We start from the raw sequence: 20,149 nt of genomic DNA, 5'->3' as shown, positions 1-20,149 counted from the left end.
CTTGTGGGCATATCGGACAACAGCTCACACTTCAACAGGACATACCCCTTTTTCTCTGGCATATAGATGTGAGGCTATGCTACCAATCGAGGTCAAAATACCCACTATTCACAACCATGCTTATGATCAAGCCTCAAACCAATCCTAGCTCGAAGTAAATCTGGACCTGATTGAAGAAAGACGGGACGAGGCTAAACTGAGAAATACAGCATACCAACAGCGAGCTACCCGATATTTCAATAAAAAGGTTGTGGACAGGAAGTTTGGATTGGGAGACTTGGTACTAAGGGACCCAGTCGCTGGTGTGCTCGGACCCAATTGGGAAGGACCTTATCAAATCGAATCAGTTACCCGACCTGGCGTCTACAAATTGGCAAGATTAAACTGGGGATTGGTACCACGAGCATGGAATGGCGAACATCTACGACCTTACTATCAATAGTGTAGGAATGATGTCTCATGTAACCATGCTTCTTTATCTTTATGAAATTTCTGTTAATACATCGATCAATTCTGAATAAAGTTCATTTTCGTTTCAATATGCTGTATTTTTCGTAAACTCTCTTAACTTAACAACCTATGGTCACACTCATAGGATATTAAGGGGGCATTAGTGGTATATATACCGTAAGCTTGAAAAAATAAATAGCATACACGAAAATAAGTAAATGTCTGGATCATTAACCAAATTATTAAAGAATAAAGTGTTTGGATATTACCAAATACGCGAGCTAAGATAGTTTGGACATAACCAAATTATTAAAGAATGGAAGTATTTGGATATAACCAAATACGCGAGCTGAATAAAAGTGTTTGGATATAACCAAATACGCGAGCTAAGATAGTTTGGACATAACCAAATTATTAAAGAATAGAAGTATTTGGATATAACCAAATACGCGAGCTAAGATAATTTGGATATAACCAAATGCGCGATCTAGATATAACTAGATCGAAAACATATAAGTGTATGGATTGCAAACCAAACACGACCTAAATACGTTTGGAACAAACTAGCTAAAACTAGTCGACCAAAAGATGGGATATAGATAAACCCACCTCGAATTAAGTCAAGATCGAGGCTGGAATTTCTTGCAAAAAGATAGTTTCGACCTCATAACCTTGGGGAGCTACCTGAGGATGAGGAAAAGTAACTAGAAAAGCAGGATATAACTAAATTACCCACCTTACACGCCATACAGGTACTTTTGAGTGCATGGTAAAAGTAAGTTCTAACCTTGACAAATAACAAGATCGGACGTGGATACATCGAGTAAACTGTGCATTAATGCATTGAAACTCGAGCTTAAATCCATCATGTGTATGTATGAATAAACATACAAGATGGCAGACTTTCAATAAAAATTGATTGAAATATTTTTATCCAAGAGATGTAAAGTAAATAGCTCTTCTTCGAGCTGTAAAGTGTCTTTGCCCCAAGGGCATGGAAGTTAAAAAGATATAAACTATTAAAAAAGTCTCAAAGGGACACAGCCCAGATCGAGATTTAGGAGGAAGGAGCGCCCTCCTTAGCCTTCTCAGCATCCTCCTTAGCCTTCTCAGCATCCTCCCGAGCAGCCTTCTCCGCATCAAGCCGAGCTTGCCATTTGTCCATAAGCTCTTCCTCAAAAGAACCTAGGAAGCTGGTGTCGAGATCGGTGTTGCTAGCCCAGATCCTGTACATGGCCAGGTCAACCGCCCGATCCTTCCTCTCCTTGAACTCTTCGAGAAGACGAGCCTTTTCGCCCTCCATTATCTCGAAGGTGCCCTTTTTCTCCTCCTCAAGCTTGGCATTGATCTTCTCAAGCTCCTTCAGCTTGGCATTAAGATTCTCAAGCTCTGCTATTCTGGCCTTCATCTGCTCGGTCTCAGCCTCCAGCTTTGATTTTGTAGCCTTCAACTCGTCAGCAAGCTTGAGTTGAAGATTCTTCGACTCCGGAGCATAGGACATGCTCGAGTGGACCTCATTGTTCAGCTTGTAATTTAGCTGAGCAAATGCAGTAAGGGACTAACACACAAACAAATCCAGTTAGAACATACACGAAGCGCAATTATAGAAAATAATAAGGTGAGAAAGATTACCACAGCGACGAGCTTGACACTCTTGTCATAAAGGGTGTTGCAGTCCCGAGCATTAACCAAAAACTACCATTGGTGAGCCTCGAAGCTACTGATGCTCTGCCCTACTCGAGACAGGACGTCCGAGCAAAATGTGGCTCCATGAGTCCCGACAGTGTTATCGACGACATACTCATCAACATGAGTAGAAGTCAACAATAGGTGCCCTTTGGAGGTTGCTGGTTTCTTTGGAGGTGGGCCGAGCATTGGTAGGACCTTGGTGGAAGGAGGCAAAGGAGGAACATCTGTGGTGGAAGTGTCGACCTAGGAAGTAGGATCCGTGACCGGGTTCGTAACTATGGGAGCTGGGGGAGGAGGAGTCTCGGTCCTCTTAGGGACCTTGGCAGGTCGATTGGACTTTTTCATGGCCCTCGGGCGCTTACTCTTCTTGGCCCCCTCACCCTTGGCGAGCATGGTCTCGAGATCGGAGTCCATAGTACCTGCACAATCACCACATTATAAAAAATTTCAAGATGCAAAAAGTTAGCATAAAGCAGACAGCCAAGGAATAAAGGACAAGTGACGAGGAACCTAACTGGAACTCTCCCCCGAGCTCGTGTTCGGCGACCACGTAATTCCCCCTTCTTCGGAAGAGGTAGGGGGAGTCCCTTCTCTATATGTGGAAGTCAACCTCAAGAGGTCCCTATAGTCATTCGTCTCGTATTGGACAGCTATTCCATCCCAAACTTCATTCAGACTATACATTGTGTCGTATTTCCCTAGCCAACTATCAAACTTATGGACCCTATCGTCTACCCAAGACCATACATAAAAATTGTCCCTATCATCTGGGCACCAGATTAGGGTGTCAGGCTTATGCTTAAGTAGGGAAGGAGACCATAAGGCCGAGCTGAGAATGACTTTACCTTAGTCGCTCGAGCTCGATGCCTCGTCATTAGCATCGTTCCCCGAGCCAGAACTCCTTCGAAGGCGAACTGGGGATCGTGCCTTTGAATTTCGTCGTGGGGGAAGGCTGCCAGTTGGAAGAGGCAAAAACTCCCACTTGGTGTACTTCTTGTAGGACCTATCATCTGTGGATTGATCCTTCTCCAGGAGACCACAGGCTCGAAGATTATCTTCATGAAGAAGATAAGAAAGGGAGCGCCTACCATAAGGGAGTTGAATCAAAGTCTCCTTATACTCCTTCATCTCATCCGCAGGAGTAGGGCGATGATAGTTGGCTGAAGAAGTGAATATATTATGAGTGGTTCGAGCTTAATCAAAAATTCAAGCATAAAAAGAAAAAAGATCGTATACTTACGGATTCGTCTGAACGAATAGTATCTGGAGGGAGCTAGGTCGTTTGTCCAAAAGAAAGCCAGCTTGAAGTTGGGAGGATGGTTGGACATATCCTCGAAGATTTTCCTCTCCCTAGGATAGCTTAAGAGGGAGTAGAAACCATCTCCTCCCCGAGCTCGGGAGAGGTTGATTTTCAAGCAAAAGAGATACAAAATCTATTTTGGTGAAGGTCCTTCCCACTTTAGCTCGTGGTAAAGTGACCTCAGGGCTGACAAGACCCTATATGAATTGGTCTGGAGTTGGAAGGGCACGAGCCCAAAAAAATCCAAAAAGTCCTTAAAAAAAGACTTCAAGGGCAATAAGGCCCCTGCTATCATGTGCTCGTGGCTCCAAGCCCCGAACTTTAGCTTACTGTCGAGATTACAATCTCACGGGGCACGGCAGATGCGTTCGATGGAGGTCGGAGCTCGACACCTTAATGAGCCTGATAATCCTAGGCCATGGCGTGCTAGGATGTTAGTTATCTTCCCCAATGAAGATACCGAGCTCCAATAATGCTCGACCTCAAAAAATTCTCCCCTCGAGGTGGGAATAGCGGTTGGCTGCGAGGTAGATGGGGGATTTGATGGTTCTTCCATCAATGAAAATTTGAGTTCGCCCGGTTTAAATGTGATTGTCACTTTGAGAGTAGGATCGAGGTGGATTGGTCTGGGCTCAGGGTCCGGGTCTGGATAGATTGCGACCCTAAGTTTTTTCCTCTTTCTTTCTTCAACCTCGTCAATCTGGCGCCGAAAGTGAGCTCAGTTTTTCTCTTGCTCACACCTTAATTCGTGCTCACGAATTAGCTGTTGGTTCCGAGTAAAGGGTGACTCCAGGCTCGGAGTTTTCGGTGAATAAGGAATCGCAAGTCTTGACCCCCACTGCTTTTCCAAATTCTGCGACATCTAGCAAGAAAGAAAAAGGGTGAGGGCCAGACGAACAAGAGATTAAGAATAAAAATCAAGATAGTCTGAGCTCGAATGCTCAAGACTATGGAAAGAGTTCAGTCAAAAGAACGAGATCAAGCTCGGAGCGTGTATTCCACATAAAGGGGAAAAGTGGATCTATTTTTTAGAATCCCGGATTTTCAGGGAAAAAGTTGGCGGTTACTCGAAAAGTGATATTTTTGGGAAACGTGCAATTTGAAAACCCTAATCCTATACCCAGTTTCTTGGTCTACACGATATGATAGTCGAAATCAAGATAACCCAGTAAAAGCCATATTTGCATCATTTATGCAAAATCTGGGTTTGGAAAATCGTAACATCAAAAGAGCCTAAAAACTACTGGACATTGACTAAAGCATTCTTATACTAAAAACCGGTGTCCAAAGTGCTACTACAACATAAACATGCATGGAAAAACAGAATGTGCATGAACATAGAACAAATACTTACACAGTGTGGCTGGTGGGTACAAATAGATCGATGACCGAAGGAGAGGTTGCAAAAACGATGTCACAGAGTCGAACAGGCCAACAGTGATTTGTTTCCTCAGCTTGGAGAACATACAAAAGCAGAACGAGTTCTAAGTTATGGTTTTTTGTTCTTCCCTTTTCTTTGAAAACTTGAAAGTGTAAAATTGAAATAATGAAGACGATGGGCATATTTATAGGCCACAACAGAATGTCAAACGACAAATTAAATCTGGACCGTTGGACGAGATTGGTATCTGATCAAATTAACGGGTACAAGCGCGGCAATGGCGGCAAAAAGGTTGCAGGTGAGAAGACGTGGGGATGGTGCAAACATACTCAAGTACTTTGATCATCCTATACATGCATGATGTGTGTCCACACTCGAGTACAATTTATGGTACAGTTTCCAAGAAGGGCAGTTCAAAAGTTTCCTTCTCACGGGATTCGAACTGATACTTTTGAGGGGGAAAAATGTTACACCCAGATTTCGAGATAGGAAGTTATGACCCCGAAAACTGGGCTCGTCTGGTGTGAGCTCGAAATATATGCTGTCATCATATGATTGCACCATCGAAACTCTTTGAAGTAAGCAGCGACCTCAAGGATGTGTAGCCTCGAATATGATCTGAGCTCGCAATGGCCATGGTATGACACTTGTATATATTTTTCCCTGATTGCCTTCAAGTGAGATGGATCGAGCTTGGGAAGTGCAAGCTCGGATGTGACGACATCGTCTACATCTACTTGTTCCGAGCATAAGCGATGCTGGGCGCGAGCTCGTAAATGACTCATGGTCTCGGGAAGCTCAATGCCAATTGTTGATCTCGAAGATTTGATGAATCATTTGGGATAATCAGTTACGTGTGAACATATTTATTATAGTACAATCCCAATATTTAAGGGATATCATTTAATCTGTTAACCGATCCCAATCTTCATGGGACGTTTCCGTGTATAAAGGAAATAATGCATTAAATAGTATTATTTTAATTGATTTATAGAATATCTTCCTGAAATATGAGGGAATGAATTCTGCAACCTTCCCTATAAATAGAGAAGGAAACACCATTTGTAAGGGACCGATTACTAATTTCTTGAGAGAAAACTCAGGGCAACTCTTCTCTGAAAAGTTTCCAGAAAACTCTCAAGTCTTAATAACACAGACTCGTGGACTAGGCAGAGTTAACTGCTGAACCACGTAAAAATCCTCTTGTTTTCCTTGTGGTTCATTTGCACCAATATTTATTGTTTAATTGCTCTACTATCTAAGTTGACGAAAAATGACGTCAACAAGTAGCCTATCAAGTGTCCTTGAATCTTTTCGTATAAATCAACAATCTTCCTATCCTTTCTAAAAGCACACACCTTAGCCTTCCAAGTCAATCCTCTAACACACCAGGACGTGTGTGGGCACGTAGGATTCAAATCTTGATTTAGAACTCTCTAGATGTACTCAACACATGAGATCTAGAGAGGTTTGAGAAGAGAGAGACTATTTCGTTTATTTTCTTAAAGAAAGTCTGACTGTAAAAATTAACAACTTCCTTTAAAAAAAAAAGAATCGCTTATTTTTAGGTTTATAAAAATAATTAACTATTTTAATTAATCTTTATTTTATTTAAAATAAAGCTTACCAGTTACATCTGACTTAATTATTTAATTTAAATCATATTTAAAAAACAATTAAATATAATTAAATAAACAAATTAATTTGAAATTCAAAAATCAAATCTCAAGGATAGAAATATCCCTGAGTTAGGTGCCACTCACTGTGCAGTACAGTGAGTGGAGTGAGCCACTTAGTGACTCTCCGTGATTTTCTCATTTGTTTGTTTAATTAATATTTAAGATAATATATTTATCTGAAAATAAATATCAGTTAATTCAATATTAACTTTATCTTAAAATATCAATTTTAAATAAATAAATATCTTATAATAACATAATAATTAAACTCTCTCTATATTAATCCAAACATGATTAATATTTATTTTAATATAATTTTTTTCAAAATAAAAACTATATAGTTAAATAATTAATCAATTGCCTATAATTATCACATTATTATTTTATTTCCCCAAAAAATTAATTCATTTGTAATTTAGTCATTCTCTTTACAAATCTTCCTTCTGAAATCCTTACCCTTGACATGTAGGATAGGGGTGACTTGGGACCATGGACCTATAATACGAAGCTCCAATAAATCAGATTATTAATTAAAAAATTTAATCTAATAACCGTATTTATTAATTCCATGATTAGTCCACTATAAATATGGAATTACACTCCAAGTATTTATAGAATTATATTTACATATTTTTATCTTGTAGTCCATTAATATAATCAATAAATGTAGTTTTGTCCTCCATTTATTGGTTCATTAATTAGAGCTGGTCAAAAGTATTGTTTTACCCTTTTAACTACATCTTGATCCTTAAGTATCATTAATTCACTAGCGAATAATTAATCTATAATCAAATTATAGATTTGAGCTCAATAACTATTTAGTGCTACAATTAACCCTTAAGGGAACCAATATTCGAACTGTTAGGAAAGTATGGATTCCATTACGGCAAATCATGTTCCCAGCCATTCATGATATTGAATCTCCAAAACAAAAGTCGCTAGCCTCGTTATATTAAGAGACCATAACGAGTGAATCAAAAGATCCAATAAGCACAAATAAGAGTTCATGACTACTCAGGATTTAGACTGATCTACAAATGATCGTCTATTATGATAAGAATTAAATCTTTATGGAAAATTGTAAGTTTATATACAGTTTTTCTACCAAAATGTTTATCAACATCAGTAATCTAAATATAGATTACTGGCATGTCGTATGCTTAGTAAACTATACTAGTAACCATTCATTAAAGATTCCTTATTTTAATATGTTACTGACTATTTTATTCAATGTATATGATCTTAATTCTCTCGTGTTAATACAAAAATATATCCTCATAAATGAAGGAGTTTTCTTGATATTCATATAAATTATTCAAACAATGATTATAACACTCAAATATAATAAAATTGTACTTTTATTTAGATCAATAAATATGCTTTTAGGGCATAAATTCAAACAGATCTACCACATGGATCAAAGCCAATAAGTTTCAAGTGGGTATTTTGAAGAAAATACAACACTAATGGGACCATTCGAGTCTATAGGGCAAGGTTGGTGGCCAAAGGGTTTATACAAAAGGAAGGAATAGATTATTTTGATACCTATGCACCGGTAGCAAGGACAACATCTATAAGATTGTTGTTTTCTTTATCATCAATACACAGCCTATATGTTCATCAAATGGGTGTCAAAATGACATTCCTAAATGGTAACCTAGATGAGGAGGTGTATATGGAACAACCAAAAGGGTTTGTTCTATGGGGAAATGAACATAAGGTGTGTAAGCTTCTTAAAACATTATATGGTTTAAAACAAGCACCATCACAATGGCATGAAAAGTTTGATAAAGCCATTATTTCGGATGGGTTTAGACACAATAGTGCAGACAAGTGCTTATAATCTAAGACTTGTGATGACTATGTCATCTTAGTGTGTCTTTATGTTGATGATATGTCGATACGTGAATGGCATAATAAAAATGAAGAGGTTTATATCTTCTAACTTCAAGATGAAGGACCTTGGAGAGGTTGATACCATACTAGGTATCAATATTAGAATAAATGTGGATGGGTATGCCTTAGGTCAAGCTTATTATGTTGAGAAAATTCTTGACAAGTTCGGTCATCTTAATATCGAAGAGGAAAATGCACCCTTCGATTCAAGTCTAAAGCTTGAAAAGAATGAAGGGAGAGCGGTGGCTCAACTAGAGTATGAAAGTGTGATTGGGAGTTTGATGTATGCCTCTCATTGTACTAAAGTGGATATTGCATTTGTGATTAGTAAACTATGTAGGTTTACTAGAAATCCAAGTATCATACTTTCAAAGGTCGTGGAAAAATTATTTGGATACCTCAAAACGATCAAAGAGTTATGCCTCCAATATTCTAAGTTTCCTAAGAAACTTGAGGGATAATTTGATGCAAGTTGGATATTTGGTGCAGGAGATAATCTCTCCACAACCGATTAGGTGTTGACACTTGGTGGGGGTGATGTTTCTTTGGGATCTAAGAAATAAACATGTATATGTCAGTCAACCATGGAGCCCGAGTTTGTAGCTCTAGCAGTAATCGACAAAGAGACCGAGTGGCTAAGAGATCTCATGTTGGAGAAATTGTAAACCGCGGTTGATGTATCGATGATTTAGATACATTGTGATAATCAAGTGACTTTGATTAGAGCCTAAAACAAAATATATATTATGGGAAGTCTAGACATATAAGTCTAAGACATGACTATGTAAGGTAATTGATTGATAAGAGTGTCATATCAATTTCATATGTGAAATCTTGTGAGAACTTAGCGGATCCGTTTACCAAACCTCTTGGGAGAGATTTAATGAGTTCTACAAATAGAGGGATGAGACTAAAACTTATTGACTGATAGATTCCCCAATGATGGCAGCCCAACCCAAAACTTGTATACATCAAGTGTAGAGTTTAATGGGTAAGACCATGCCATTGATAAGGGAATAATTTCAACATTAACGACTTAAAAGTCCCATCTACCGGACATGAGGGTTAATTCGTAGGCTTTTAATGAAATTAAGTTGATAAACAACAAGTATCTCTAAATGTAGGAAAGATGTTGTAAGAATTTCACCTATGTGAACCTAGAGGTGGTGCTGCCTCTCAAGAGAGTAGGAGTTTTCTCTCCTGATGGTTCATGAATGGATCAAACAAAAGGCCTAAAAGTTCTCTGCACGAAAATTGGAAAATAAATGAGTAATCAGATAGTGATGTGTGAGATATTACCAGTTTTTATCACTAGGAACGTTTGGTTCAATCTCTTAAGAATACCTTAGCATTTCGGTGAAAGCTTTGTAGTATTTTCACTAAGATAAAGTTCAAACCCAAAAGGTACATTATTTTGTGCATAGATATCATTTGGCTAGAGGATTGAGGATGTATTTAACCAAGTAGGGAACTGTTATGATTGGTTAAACACATGGTGAAATTGGCTAGGCACGAAAAGGTGCAAAAACCATAATGATTTCATTAAATTCAACATGTGAGAGTTTACTTTCGGTATAGGCATTTATAAATCATCTTTTTTGGCCAAAGTGTTTCTTTTGAGTAAATAAGATTACCCAAAAAAATTGGGAGCATTTGGAGATGTTTTGAGGGAAGTTTTGGAGCGCCAAGTCAAAAGGATCAATGTTGCACTGCCTCTAGGTGGTGACGCGTCACTCGTCTATGAAGAGACTACCCAGGCAACGCATCGCCTGCAACTAGGAAATGTATCGCCCGACAGGAAATGCATCGTCTGGTACTAAGCGATATGTCCCGTGGGTCATCCATATGGATCCGTACAGTGACGTGTTGGCTCCAAAATTCAAATGAAAATCTAATCACATTGGTTGTGTCTAATGAGGGTTCCTATACTATTTGAAGGATTATTTTGAGTTAATTGGTGACTTGATCACTCACCTCTCTCTCTCTTTCTTTCAAGATTAATAATTTTCTCCATTATCTTCATCACAAAAGCTTGACTTGCATGAAGATCTAAGGCTTGTGAATCCTAATCTCATTCGATTATTGTAGCTTCAAGCAATCTCAAGGAGGCTAGGAATAGAGATATTGGACAACAAATCTTCATTTGTGTCATGCCTTGTTACATATTGTGGTTCACATAAAATAATAGACGTGTGATTATGTGTCAAGATTCTTCACCAACAAATGTCATTGTAACTCCTTGGATAACCAAGACCATTACACTGTGTATTTGAAATAGTGCAAGACATGCTAATCAAATCATTTGAACAAAAACGTGTTCCTAAAGTCAACTATCAGGTTAGGGTTAAAAGATTTTGGTCGTAAACGGTTCATTTTCATTAAAATAGATATTCCTAAAGCTTCAGCTCACTTCCAACACTTGAGTATATCTCTTAACCTCTAAAAATACCTTTTTTCCATTCTAAGCTTGTTCATCCTCTAATTGTCTCTAGGGGTAATATTGTCATTTCGCTCCCGGTTCCTACTAATTCCTCAAGTGTTCCTACTATTTAAAAATTAACCTCGTCATGTCCAATCAATTACCAAATACTTATTCAATATCTATAAATCCCCAAAATATCCTCTAACTTCCAAAAAATACCCCTAGGCTCCCCGAGCAGGGTATTAAACCCCATTGTGACTATTTTGCTAATTGGTTGTAAAAATCTGTGTGAACGCTCAATATTCCCCGCCCTTAAAAGACTCAACATGTACGCTTAGGCCCCATAAACGCCCCAAAAATATGGCTGGGTCGGAATGACCTCGAGCCACGGTAGCCACTCGCACGGCAGCCCAGATGGCCTCGCACGCGCCAGCCCCAGGCGAGGCCCCTCGTCGCGCGCGCCCAGCATCAGCGAGGCCCCCTCATCACGCGCACGCCCAGCATGAGTGAGGCCCCTCGTCTCGTGCACACCAGCACCAGGCGAGGCCCCTCGTCGCGCGCGCCCAACATCAGCTAGGCCCCTCCATCTCGAGCACGCCCAGCACCAGCGAGGCCCCTCGTCTCGTGCGCGCCCAGCACCAGGCGAGGCCCCTAGTCTAGCGCGCGCAGCCACAACCTCGCGTGGCCTCGCATCCGAAGCAGGCACGGCCCCACGTGGCCTCGCGTCCGAAGCAGGCACGGCCTCGCATGGCCTCGCGTCAGGGCATGCATTCGGCCTCGTGCCCCTAGCGCTCCATGCTGTGCGCAGGGTGTACCCTTGGGGGCCACACCATTAGGTGCCCATGCGAGGGAGGCCTCGCGAAGGGGGCTCGCGAGCCGCATAGGAGCCACACCACCAGATGGACCCCAACGCTTAGGGGCCCGAGTATGAGTTGAATGGAACGTACTTGTACGTTCCCATGCTGGGTACGGCCCTCAAGACCTTGTACGTCCAAATACGGACACTCTTACCAATGGAGGAGTGGGAATGCAGGGACATGAGTAATGGCCCGTACGTCTACGGCCAAGGGTCAGAGTCGACACCACTACGCCTGCCACCACTCTTCTGACATGAGTACGGACGAGTAGTGGAGACACCTTCCTGACGCCTACCCCTGTACTAGATGCACGACCACCACCTCTGGAACTACTCTCCTTACAGAGTACTTATGTACCACTTGGTCTCCTGGACCACCATGTACCCAGGGCCATTAGAGCCTACTATAAAATGAACTCTAACCCCACCTGAAGGGGGGTTGGAAGATTTACTGCAGCAAAGGCTTGAGAGAGAATGAAAGATTGATTTCTCCATTGTTATTCTGTCATTGTTCTTGAGCTATTACTTAGATTTCTACAGCTTTTCTATTGACGATCCTTACTTGATAATTTTTTCCAACTCAACTTAGTTGACGAGTTCTCACCGTCAACAATCTGCACGCAGGTATATGTGGTCGAATTAAGTAATATATGATAAGTAGAGTGTCGATCCCACAAAGACTATTTTCCAAATAGCACTAATTGTTCTTTAACTTTCTATTTAGTGAATAAAAATTATGATGAAAAGAATAAAATTAAAGTGAATACTCTAACTTATGAACAAAATTTAAATAACTGGAAACAAAACAATGAATCAATTAATCAAAAATCAATAATAAAAAGGCTAGGAATTAATTTCATCAACTTTTCATTCTATTAATTTTAATAATCAATTCTAAATCTCTTATTTCTATTCTAATAGCAAGTTAATATAATCGATTCCTATTCTTTTTCAAGACATAAGATCTCAATCTAAATGCAGGTTTTCTACATTTCTTTGATAAACTTGAACATATAGAAGGCATTAAACATGGAAACCTAATTACTACATAAGTCATACAGGTACTTTCGTTCAATATGCAACCTATGTCTATACAATGATAGCATATTCAAATCCCATCTTTCGAATTTTGAATCAAAATCATTAAATCAAGTAAATAGTGATCAAGTATTTACTAGCATTAAAAAAACATCATATAGATTAGTTTAGAGAAGAAGTATCAATAGAATATCATAATAAAATTAAATAGAAATCTCAGTGACTACATTAATCCCTAGATAAAAGAAATTAGTTCATAGATGAGATGATGAAAATAAACTTCAAATAATTGTTCATAAAAATCAACCTAAAGAATTCAGATGAAAAATAAAACTAGTTATAGCAGCCTTTTCTAAATCTAGGGTTTATAAAACTAAAATTGCTTATCAAATTCGCAGAATAATGTTCCTTAAATATTCTTCCCAAATTCCCAAGTGAAAATATTTTTTTTCCCTTCAAAAAGTGGTTTACAATCTGAAAAACGCGTTGATAGCGTTGTAGCACTATGTCTTGGGTTCTGTAGCACTATAGTCAGAATCAAATTTCCTCAAGAATTAGTGCACTAGCGCTGTAGCGCCCTTTTGGCAGTGCTGGGGCTCTTATGCTTTGGTCTTGATAGCGCTCTAGCGCTGGCTTTGTAGCGCTGGGGTGCTACTTACACATTCAACAGGCTCCTTCATATCCTTCCTAGCGCTATGGCGCTCCTTTGATAGCGTTGTAGCGCTATTGACAGCATCAAAACTCGTACATATCAACCCCGAAAAACACGATTTTCTCCAAATTAACTATATTTTCTCCCACTTTCACACCATTTCACTCTTTTCCCCAATTAGCATGGAAAACCTGAAACATGAACAAACAAGCATAATTCTGCAATAAAATAATCCTAAACTAACGAAAACCAACCTAAAAACTAGACCATAAACGAGCCTAAAACTCGTTTATCAAACTCCCCCAAGCTAAACCTTTACTCGCCCTCAAGTAAAGAATCTAACTAGACTCAAACCTAAACAAACCAAGTTGACATAACTAACCAATTCAAACACTGAAGACTGCTATGCATGTATAATTCTCAGGAAAAACAATCATTTTATTTAGAACATTAATCTAGATTTTCAGTCTCAATTACTTCACCCCTTCACTGCAATTTATCCACACCAAAGCGCATTTACTCATTACTCGCAAATAAAATAATTGAACCACTTTATGCACATCAAATTCTCACCAACTAACCACATAACCAAATATTTCCATATGCCTACATTACTTACTATTCTCCATTAATATAAACAAATGCACAAACAAGAATCAATAGGACTTTATAAGGGTTGTAATAGAAGGCTTAGGTATAGGTAGATAAAGAGACCTTTTAGGCTTAATCAAACCACAAGCATTCCACTAAACAAACTTTCCCAGAAATTTCACACCACTTATCCCTTGTTACCCTTTTTTTGTGGAATGATTGAGAATATATTTTTTTATATATTTTTTTTCAATACACTTCCCCAAACTTTGATTTTTCAATAGATAATTGTTTGGGAACATAATCATTTTTCACTTTCTTTTCCTTTTCTTTCTTTACTTTTTTTTTTCTCAATCACAAGTAATTTTCTGAATAACACACATAATACTAACATCCCATTACACATTCACTCTCCTCATATAATAATTTTCATGCTCATGGTATGAGTGAAAAGAAATAAATGGTAATCAAATTCACCGGTAGGCTCAAAAGAATGTGTTAACAAGAAATCAGTTGTAAGGCTCAAAAGGGTTAACTAAGGATACAATTTAATAAGGTTAGCTTGAAAGGCACAACCAGTCCAAAAAATTGCCTATATCATTTTCCTAAATGTGCATTGTTTCAAATTTCATCTCAAATAGTAGGCAAGCAGGTTCTAGAATTTATTTCAAACTTTTCAATCCATAATCCAAATTTCACATTCATAAAATAATTTAATTAAAACATTTACAATTTCTGAGAAAGAGATCTCTAATGTCAACAAATCACAGTGAAAAACAAAGTAATCTAACCAAGCACACAATTGTGTTTTTAGAAGCATATCAATTTTTCCTTTGGATTATACTACAAAACAGTCAATCATATTCAAAGGGCAATAATTATCAACTTAATTTACACTCTAATACATGACTCAAAACAAACAAGTAACGAAAATTAAAAACAAACAAACCGTAAAACGCAAACGCAACAAAAAAAATACCATAAATAAATCTCTCCCCCAAACATAAAACTGAACATTGTCCCCAATGTTAAGTACATAAAGAATGAGAACATAGACTTACCTGACCAGCCACTTCAGGATGGCAGTTGTGGCGGCTGAGACGAAGGTCCCTCGAAAGGTTGAGACTGCGAAGGCTGTGGTTCTGGAAATCCTGCAAATGACTGAGGTGGAGGCAGAGAGTAGAATGGAGAATACGGTGGATACGGTGGTGGTGGAGCAAACTAAGTTTGATCCGATTCATTTAAAGACCACCAACTCACCAGGTTGTTTAAGCGAGCCACATGGTTCACCTCATATTTGTATCGTTGGCCCATGTATTGATTCAACATGTGTTGCTGCTGAACCATATACTGATTTTGGTTGATAAGATAATCCAACTTATCACTAACGTTCTTCATGCTATGGTCACTACTACCTCCCAGCATCACCGGATCAGCCTCTTCTTCCACCTCCATTTCGACACGACGTTTACCCTTTTTTCTAGTCTGTGGCACATGTAGAGCAGGCTCAGGATAGTCCTTCATCAAAGTAATCGACAAAGGTTGCTGCAACGACTAATAAATATCAGTAACAAAGTCCGGAACACCAGCCTTATAGCACAACATTGTGATGACAGAACCATGGCCTAAACCTCCAGTGGTATGGCCCTTTTTCAATGAACTCAATGTTTTCCTTAATCCATGAACCCACATTAATTGTCATCCTGTCATGAGATTATACATCAGTAGTACTCGATTTTTAGTCATGTCAGATACATGACTTACTGCCATAAACCGAGCACAAACAAAAAAAGCCCAAAATCTAGCCTCAATATTAAGTTGACAAGACACTATACTTTTAGGTAAAGTGCCAGATAAGTTCCAAGGAGCACCTTCAAAGCATAACTTTTCAGCCACAACTTTATAATCAATATATCCCTTTAAAAATCATGTATATTATTCTTCTTGCTCTTTGATGTGCGGGACATTGAAAACCTTATTAATAGACTTCAGAGTGAAAGAGACTCGCTTCCCTCTAAAATAAACTTTATTATTGTGTTTATCTCTTAAATTGGCATAAAACTCATACATCAATGATACGTTTTCCTGTGCCAATTTTGTCACAAAATTGTCCCACTTTCGAACTGCAAGATTTGCTCTAACCAATTCAAAAATCTGATGATCAAAAGGATCAGATTGATATTCTACTTCTCTCTCCGGAATCAAAGTTTTTCGCACAAACTTTTCATACTGCTCTTGAGCTTTAAAATTTATAAACCTAGTTTCATCATACTCGGGCTCCGAACTATCATCCCTTGGTTGGGAAGCAAAAGCTTGGCCTTTCCCTTTATCCTTATTCCTTCTCGCTCTACTTTTAGGAACCATTGTCTACACTCTCAATCACACTTAAACCCAGAAAAATTTTGACAACACCGCCCCTTAAATTAAACAATTTCCCTCTTCACAACCACCCTATAAATTCAAGTTCACAAAACACAATACCCAAATTCTCAAAAGCACAGCAACAAATATTAATATCAACCAAAGACAAGCAACAATGGAACCCAATCCCAAACGCAGCAAAAAAAAAATCTTAGAATAAAAGGGATTGAAAACACTTACTAACCCTTGAAATGGCTCCCTTGTGCTTGATTGAGTAAAGCCCCTTGGAAATTTAAATCTTCTCCAAGATATTAAAACTTTGAATATTTAGGGCTCAAAATGGAATTTGGAAAGTGAAATTGATTTTAGAGGTATAAATTTCAACAATGGAGAAAATGGATGAGAGAGAAAAGAAAATGAAGAAGATAAGTGAAAGATATGGGAAAATTTTCTGGAAAGAGGCTGTAATGGAGGATCTATGGAGTCTTTGTGGTGTTGGGATAGAGAGAACACAAAAGGGAGATGGAAAATGAGGGTTTGGGGAAAGGGAATTCGAAACCCTTTATTTTTAAAAATACTTTTTGTAATAGAGTGTTGTAGCGCTACACATGTAGCGTTGTAGCGCTACTACGGAGATTTTTGGCTATTTGGTTTCTGAGAATAGCGCTATAGCACTCCTATATCAGTGTTGTAGCGCTGCTTTCCGTGCAAAAAAATCCTGAGGCTCTGAGATAAGCGCCATAGCGCCCTATTCATAGCGTTGTAGCACTGGTGCTCTAATAAAATCCTCCAATCTTTTCTGTAACCAGTGCCTCCTTCCAAGCGTTGTAGCTACTTCCTGACAAATTAACATATTCTAGCCTTTTTCTTGCAAGCTCTTGCGTTTTTTTTTCACGTTTCTCACGGTTCATTCAATACATCAAATATTTTCTAATTAAAACTATAAATAATCACTAAAAAAAATCCCTAAACATTGTTCCAAACCAAATAAAAATCATAAATTTAAAATACAAAAGAAATAAAAATAAACTTAGGAATGCCTCCTAAGAGCGTTGTCTTTAACGTCTTTTAGTTGGGCGCTTCTTTTCTTTTAAACTCAACTCGAATCAAGTCCTCCCCTCACATCCTTTAGAGCCACAATAGCGTGAGTTGGCCCTTGCTTCTTGTGATTAGAGATTATCGAAGCTTTTCCTCGCTCATATAACATTTGAATTCTTTCACTAAAGTCCTTTTTTAATCGATTTCGCCCATTTCTCATTCCAGTTTTCACTATGGATCTTTTCTTAGAAGCCTCCAACTTATTACCTTCTTGGTTTACCACTTCAACTCGACAACAAGTTGGAATTTCTATAACTGCAAAAATTTCAAATATTACTTCCTCTTTTTGCACTCGCAACTTTAACTCACCCTTTTGTACATCAATTAAAGCCCTACCAGTAGGCAAGAATGGTCTCCCAAGTATTATTGGAATATTTTCATCTTCCTCCTTATCTAGAATAATAAAGTCCGTAAGATATGAATTTACCCACTTTTACCAATACATCCTCAATCACTCCAAGAGGATGATTAACTGACCTATCTGCCCCTCCCAAATTCAGCTTCTGAAAGATTGATAGAGGCATTAAATTCACACTAGCCCCTAAACCACATAAAGCCTTTATTCCTACTAAACCCCCTATAGAACATGGGATATTGAAACTACCAGGATCTTTAAGCTTTGGAGGTAGTTTCTTCTGAAGTATTGCGCTGCACTCTTCAGTTAGTGCAACCGTCTCATAATCCTTTAATTTCCTCTTTCTTGACAAAATTTCTTTCATAAACTTCACATAACTTGGCATCTGTTCTAATGCTTCTGTGAATGGTATATTAATATGTAGCTTCTTGAACACCTCTAAAAACTTTGCAAACTGCTTATCCAGAGTATGCTTGCGAAGCCTTTGTGGATATGGAATTCTAACATGATGGTCAATGCTCACTAGTGGTACCACTTCTTTCTTGTTAAGGTCTTTTGTAACCTTTTCTTCATTAGACTTCTCTTTCATTGGAAGGTCTTCAGTAACCTCCTCTTGTGCTAGACTAGTGACATGTTGATCCTCTATCTTCTTGCCCTTGTTTTCTACTGTAGGCCCCTCATACTTAGTCCCACTCCTCGAGGATATTGCATTACACTGCTCTTTAGGATTAACTTTTGTAGTGCTAGGAAAATTTCCTTGAGCTCTATTAGATATTAAAGTAGCCAACTGCCCTATTTGAGTCTCCAGACTCCTTATGGACGCCCTGGTTTCAGTCATAAATTGGTTAAGTACATCGGGATGGGGTTCAGCTGGTTTCATTGGCATTGGGTGAGGTGGTCTATTTGGTGGTTGATAATATCCAGGTGGAGGGTAAAGTTGTGCATGTTGTTGTTGATATGGTGGTCTATTTTGTGCAGGCGGATATTGTTGCTGAGGTGGAGGGCAAGGTTGTAGAGTGTTTTGATTATTGGACCAGTAAAAATTAAAATGGTTCTTCCAACCTGGGTTGTAGGACATGGAATTGGGATTATTGGGTTGTCTTTGGTAATTCCCTATAGCATGTACTTCTTCCATGGGAATGTTATTCATATCTAGAGCAGGGCATTGGTTAGGTGGATGGGTTGTACCACACAATTCACATAGGTTTTGAACTTTCATAGCTTGAGATAGGAGTGTAGTGTTTTGTAGTTGCTTTGTCAAGGCTGCTACTTGACCTGTAAGCATGGATATAGCGTCTAATTCCATCATTCCAGCAACCTTCTTTGGTTGTCCCCTTTCAGTTGGCCACTGATAATTATTCATCACTATCTCCTCTAATAGCTCATACGCCTCATTAGCACTCTTACTCATAAAAGCACCTCCCGCCACAACATCTATAATTGTTCTAGTTGTTCCATTCAACCCATTGTAAAAATTATGCACCAACATCCACTTTTCTATACCATGATGTGGACATTTCCTTAACAACTCCTTAAATCGCTCCCAAGAATCATACAATGACTCCCCTTCCAACTGATAAAAATTATTGATCTCTCCCCTTAGTTTTGCAGCCTTTGCTAGAGGAAATAACTTGGCAAGGAACTTCTAAGCTAACTCCTCCCATGTAGTGATAGAATTCACCTGTAAGGATATCAGCCAACTCTTCGCCTTATCCCTTAGTGAAAATGGGAATAGCCTCAATCTTATAGCATCATCACTCACCCCATTCATCTTGAACGTAGCACATAACTCCTGAATATTAGCTATGTGTAAATTAGGGTCCTCCATTGGCATACCTCCAAACTTGATTGGACCATTTGAAAGATTGCTGGCTTAATGTCAAAATTGTTTGCAGCAATGGTTGGAGGTCTAATGCATGAATGCACTCCTATAATAGTAGGAAGTACATAATCTCTCAATGTTCTTGGTCCTTGTTCCCTTGGAACCTCTGCAGCCCCTTGGCCATTATTAGCATTGTTTCCCAAATTGTCAACCATGGTAAACTCCAATTTCCTCTTTGTTTTCTGGTTCTGTCTACATGTTCGTTCAATTTCCAAATCGATTGGTATAATCTCCTTTTGTCTATTGCTTCGCATATACCAACAATTCCTAAAACACAATAGAACCTTGATCCAAATAAATGTTAAACATAAATTAAATAAAATAAAATAACCAAATTAGAACAAATAAAAATTAACTGTGATATTGGAATTTAAGTCCCCGGCAACAGCGCCAAAAACTTGGTCGTAAAAATTTGCACGCAAGTATATGTGCTCAAATCAAGTAATATATGATAAGTAGAGTGTCGATCCCATGAAGACTGTTTTCCAAATACCACTAA

General features: G+C 38.6%; 1 non-coding gene across 1 annotated transcript; it reads left to right on the top strand.

The window, feature by feature from the left end:
• The first annotated feature begins 19,267 nt into the window (after positions 1-19,267).
• LOC133787350 (small nucleolar RNA R71) lies at positions 19,268-19,374 on the top strand. Its single transcript, XR_009872377.1, has one exon. It is a non-coding gene; the product is annotated as a small nucleolar RNA R71 (small nucleolar RNA).
• Positions 19,375-20,149: the final 775 nt, after the last annotated feature.

The sequence above is a fragment of the Humulus lupulus genome, chromosome 6 (genome assembly GCF_963169125.1).
Source record: "Humulus lupulus chromosome 6, drHumLupu1.1, whole genome shotgun sequence".
In the NCBI taxonomy this organism is placed as follows: Eukaryota; Viridiplantae; Streptophyta; class Magnoliopsida; order Rosales; family Cannabaceae; genus Humulus; species Humulus lupulus.
Note: the sequence above shows the minus strand (reverse complement) of the source record. Positions and strands in the feature narration are given on the sequence as shown.